This window comes from Electrona antarctica (assembly GCF_951216825.1).
Source record: "Electrona antarctica genome assembly, chromosome: 1".
Classification (NCBI taxonomy): Eukaryota; Metazoa; Chordata; class Actinopteri; order Myctophiformes; family Myctophidae; genus Electrona; species Electrona antarctica.
In genome coordinates this window covers 45209370-45215069 of record NC_136806.1, presented here as the reverse complement: position 1 = coordinate 45215069, position 5700 = coordinate 45209370, and positions in this window count along the sequence as shown.

The following is a 5700-nucleotide window of genomic DNA, read 5'->3' as shown; positions in this document are numbered from 1 at the left end:
AAAGAAAGAAAAAGAAGAGCAGAGAGACAGTATCTACAGTACAACCACCCCAATTGTATACAAGTTATATATTGTATTAACACTATACAGATTGCACAACATTACATTGTATTCATGAAATAAAAGTTTTTTTTTGTACATTTTGTTGCCATATATCAAGTTCAACTATGTAACTTTGTTGGAGAGCCCCTGGAACCCCCTCAAGGACCCCACTGTGACAACCACTGGCTCAAGGAAGTTGGTGTGTATGTGGAAACTGCTGCTGGATTGCTGAAGAGATGGAGAATATCCAGGAAGGGGGAACCAAAACACATTGTTTCCTTCGATTGAGTTCACAGAAAGGTATAACCTATAGTACAGTGGTACAAAGAAAAATAATATTTGAACTGGGGACCCCGCCCCCACCCCACCCTGATAAGCACTTGGGTGTAGGAGGATAAAAGGATTTAAAAAAGAAAATAGCAGGCGTTGTGAGCTTGTAGGTAGGCTATTTTCACAACTTTAGACCCTTTCTTACATCATTTGACAATTTGGCCAATGTTTTTTCCTTCCTTTCTTTTTAGGTATTAAAAAGGGAAAGTCCTTTATTGTCACTTAACTGTCCTCTGGGGACTGTCCCCCCCCAAAATAAAAGGGGACCCCCTATAGTAGCCTACATTGTGGCGGAATGATCTCAGCAGACAATGGGAACACTATACCACTTTAACCCATGTATGGGGGAACATTTGACGAAATAGCAGATCTACAAGCTCACAACGTTGTGACACGTTGTGAGCTTGTAGATAGGCTGCTGGGGCTCTGTTTGTTTCCCTCTCATCAATCAATCACTATCAGACCACTCTTATTTTAGAATGAATGACTGAGGACAATTTGGCAAAACAGATGGGAGGCTCTTATACGCTCTGATACGGCCTCTATAAAAACAGATTAGCAGAGAATAAAATAAAACCTGAAAATCTAATTCCTTTTGTTTTCACTCTGCTAACACGGATGGTAGGAGGCGCTAATACAGGTAGGTGTTTTCCCAAACTTGCATAACAAACCTAATCCAAAGGATCCTCTCTAATTTATGGACCGTTAATGATGACTATTACCGGTACGTTTCTGACAAGTGTAAAAAAAAACATCACAAATCACAAATGAGTGAGAGACGCACGTTGAGAGACAAAAAAGGGATGTAAGTGCAGGAGAAAAAAATGATTTGATGTGATAATATTATATTTCAAATGTAGTTTTCATTTACGTATTTGAGTGCATGTAGTTTGAAGTTGAACTTACCAAACAACAAAGCATGCAGATGGGGGTTTGAAGTTGAACCCATGGCTCTCATAGACAGCATATAACCAGTTGGATAAACAAACAGCAAAGCCCACTATGCAGAGGAGCCACTGTCGGGTGTCAATCAACAGTAGTCAACCCACTGGTTTTGAGAGGGGGTGGGACTTAAAGAGGAGGAAGTCTGGAGGAAACAGGTGGTGTAATTAGTGGTCATGAATTCAGTATTCTGGTAATTGTTGTCACCAAATTTAAGAGTGAGGATATATCAGCATGTAATCCTGTTAAAAACAAGGTTTCCACGCAGTATTTCTACCATAACCAGGTGACATGAATAATTATACATAGAATAAAGATAGTGTAGTGGTCACAGCTAGTCAACAAGCTAACACGCTAGCCTGGAGGAGGAGAAGAGACAGAGTGTGTGAGACATGTCAACAAGTTTCTGAGTGAGTATGGATGGATATATGACAACTGTATATGACATGGATATTTATAGGTGTGCTTTGAAGACCTACTACAGTAAAGGTGTTGCAGTAGAGGTGCTCAGGATAGGACAGTGTCATACAGATACAGACAGACAGATGGGTTCTCCAGCACACAGACAGGTGGTGGTACTGCTGAAAATGCAATCTGCATCTATGTTGCAATAGCCCAGCCCCATTCAAAAGTTATATCTGATTGCATTAAATGTCTTTAAACTCTTTTTTTAAACTTTTTGTTTCATGAAACTCCACCGTTGTCATGTTATGAGCAACTTTCTGTCAATAAATTCTGTGCAGCGATTATTTTGTGTGTTTTGTGTGTTCGAGTTTGGAAGCACTCGTTTTCATTAATTCAACATCCCGCTGCCTCCTGCATAATTATGTGCAATTTTGAAACGGGTGGTGTGCAGGACCGTTGAGTGGACGCTTCCAAACTAGAATATTTAGAAAGCTATAATGAAACAAAATATATTGACATAAAGTAGGTCATGTCTACTGTGGATTTTTATGAAAAAAATACTTAACAGAGACAACCATGATAACCCAAGCTATGCGTACAGGTGCAATATTTAAGAGTTTATCGCTGTTTATATCGTTTACTACAAGGTATAATAAGACTTTTCATGAATGGGCTGTCAATGGAGGGCATTGCAACTTAGATGCAGATAGCATTTATATCATCTAAGTTGTTGCAGTCAGCCAGGGTAGGCCTACTGGGTTCTCTCCAGCACACAGACAGGTCACAGATGGTCTACTGGTTGTCCAGCACACCACTCATCTTGTTGGGGAAACTGGCTTTCTAAAGTTTTCTAAGGAACTGAGTACAGAATACTTTCTATAGCAAATGGTAAAGAAATATACTGTATATGTTAAAATATTATGCCTGGGGGTTAATACTATAGGCTACTAACCAGGCCTGTCTGGTGCCGTGTCATTAGTCTATCTCTAACCCTAACCTAAACATAACCGCAAGCACAGGAGCAGTGCATGTTCGCCAACCTTAATGCATGTTCAGACTAACGGGACTTCGGATCTATGGGCAGTTCCCGCCTTTCTGCACCTTAGTAAGAATTGATTGGTTTTATTGTGGGCTTATTGCAGCAGCATCGAGCACACTGTAGATGATCCTACATTATGTATATCTACTAGCTCTGGTCCATAGCCTAATGCCCTTTGCTGCTGTTGCGTTAAGGCTATGGGACCATTCTCTTCCTGGCTCGTATGAAACGCAGACCAGCGCCTCCTCTGTTACGAAAATATAAAGAACGTTTCACCTACTCACCAATACAAAGGCGGCTTGTGTTATTAAAAAGCCTACTTTCCTTAGTAGACGCATTCTGAGCCCCACACCACACGTAAAAAATGCCCTTTTTGGCCACAAATGGATTTTATTTTCACCGGGAAAAAAATACTTTTAGTTACTCCACTGCACCCTCTACCGATTTTGCCAAGAGAAAATCTCATAGAGCACCGAAGCCTGACGTCACTTTCAGTAGAGGGCGCCAGTACACAGGTTCATGTATTTTTTTTATTTTCATTGAAATCCCCATAGGGGGATTTTAGGTCACTTCATATAAGAACTGTGTTTGAAAAATAAACCGATCATCTCTTAATTTCTGTCAGGGGGGTGGCTGTGCGTCCATTCATATTTGATACAGCCAGTTTCTGGAGGAAATGGAATGAATGTGGCCGCAAAAGCCTTGAAACTACAAGGGTATGAAAGCAATGTCGCTGCTTATATACGCTGATGTAAGCTCAGCTGGCAGTGACTCGTAGTAACCTCAAAACATTAAATATCAATACAAAAAAAACAAAACGTAATTAACATCCAGCCACCCCGCCTACCCGGAAATGTAGTCTCTGGTTTGTTTGACTCGTTTCTAGCGCTTATTGTGTTACTCTTTGGGTATATTTGTACATTTCCACCTTCAGTCGATGCTTTATATCCATATGAGTGAAAAGGCCGGTTTATTTTTCAAACACAGTTCTTATATGACGGGATCTAAAATCCCCCTATGGGAATTTCAATGCAAATAAAAAGTACACAAACCTGTGGACTGGCGCCCTCTACTGACAGTGACGTCAGGACTTCGGTGCTCTATAGACAAGGTTTTATACATGTGGTGGGGGGAGTGCGTCCACTAAGGAAAGTATAGGCTTTCTAATAACACAAGCCACCTTTGTATTAGTGAGTAGGTAAAACGTTATTTTTATTTCCACAACAGAAGAGAGGCTGGTCTGCGTTTCATGTGAGCCAAGAAGAGAAGAGTAGCAGGGCTCTAATGAAGGAATTAGAGCTATGGATCAGCGCTATCTATCTACTATTCTCCTATAAACTTTGGCACCTAACTACTCCTACATACTTTTACTTACAGTAGAAACTCCATTCAAAAATCCATTTTACTGTGGACACATGCTCATACTTTTCTCTTTGAAATGTTTTATTGTTTTTTAAATATTGAACTTTACATCCCCAAAAGTCTAGGGGAATGTCAGTTATTTCAACTGACATTTTTCTTTTACTTTTTCTTTTACTTTGCAATCATGTTACTTCAGCAGACTCCATTTAAACTTTAAACGGTTTGCTGTTAACGTTGCTGTTAAAATGGAAAATAAATACTCGCCAGACCCGTTCAAGTGAATATCTTAAATTAGAGGTCCCATCCGTACAATCTGAACTAGGAAAATCAGCTTTTTGCTTCGATGCCCCCACCACATGGAACACTTTACAGCAAACCTTGAAAATTAATACCCCAATATCTTACGGACAATTTAATAACCTGCTTTTGAACCTCCCTACCTCAATATGTAACTGTTTTTAACTTGTGTTTTGTCTCACTGTTAGTACAATATGCCTTACAAGAAGATTTGTTTTGTGTTTTATACCTGCATGTCTTAAATTGTTTCATATACTGTATGTAATCTCGTCAGCATTGAAAATGAGGGAGAACCTCAATTCTCTTTCGAGAATAAATAAAGGTTTCAATCAATCAATCAAGTATAGTATGACTTCCATTGCTTTGTTCAACTGTTTGATCACTTTACTTTTGAAGCTATACCACTTAAAGCACATGTGAGTCTGTTCAGCTTTTCCAATACGCACTAATGGTGTTTGCTAGAAGGGAGAGAGAAGGACACAGTCCGAGGAATGACCCATGTTTTCGGATCTGCTCTAATCTGCAACTAACTCCACCTCTCCCCCTCCCATGGAAGTAATTGACAATATACAGTTTAAAGTCACAAAAAACAACTTTGATGAGGCAGTATTGCTTTGTTTTCAAAATACAAGGCTTTTGTCATTTCCTGAAAAATGTATATTTTTCATTTCCTGAAAAATGAGTTAGGTGGTTTCTTCCCGACAGCAGAGATATAAAACATAAGAACATATTACACTGACAGGTGTATTAAAGGGACACTTCACCCTTTGCAAAAATAAATAATATGTTAATGACGTTTAGATGATTTTGAACACTTTCCTGGGGGTCTTTCTGTAATGTGTGGTTTTTGATAGTTTAGATTTTAGCAGTGAGCCCAGTCTCTGATGTCATGGACACTCACTTACTCACTTACTTACTTCCTGGACTACATGTTGTCTCAGTAAGACAGCCCTCCCCCTATCCACAAGGAGGAGCAGTGCACCAAAGCATTATGGGAATTGTAGTCCAGGAAGAAAGTGAGCCCAGTGTCCATGACATCAGAGACACTGGGCTCACTGCTAAAATCTAAAATATCTAAAACCACATACAGTATTACACACAAAGTTCAAACCAGACTATTGCACTGTAATATTCAAGAAAACATTTATCTATATAAAACAACCAAGTATAACAGTTCCTCATTGAGACCTCTGGGATGCTCAGTCTGTCCATTAAAATGAAGGCACCGTTAGGGCAACCCGCAGTCTGTGAAAGTGAAAACCCGGCAATTTTAGCTAGCTGAC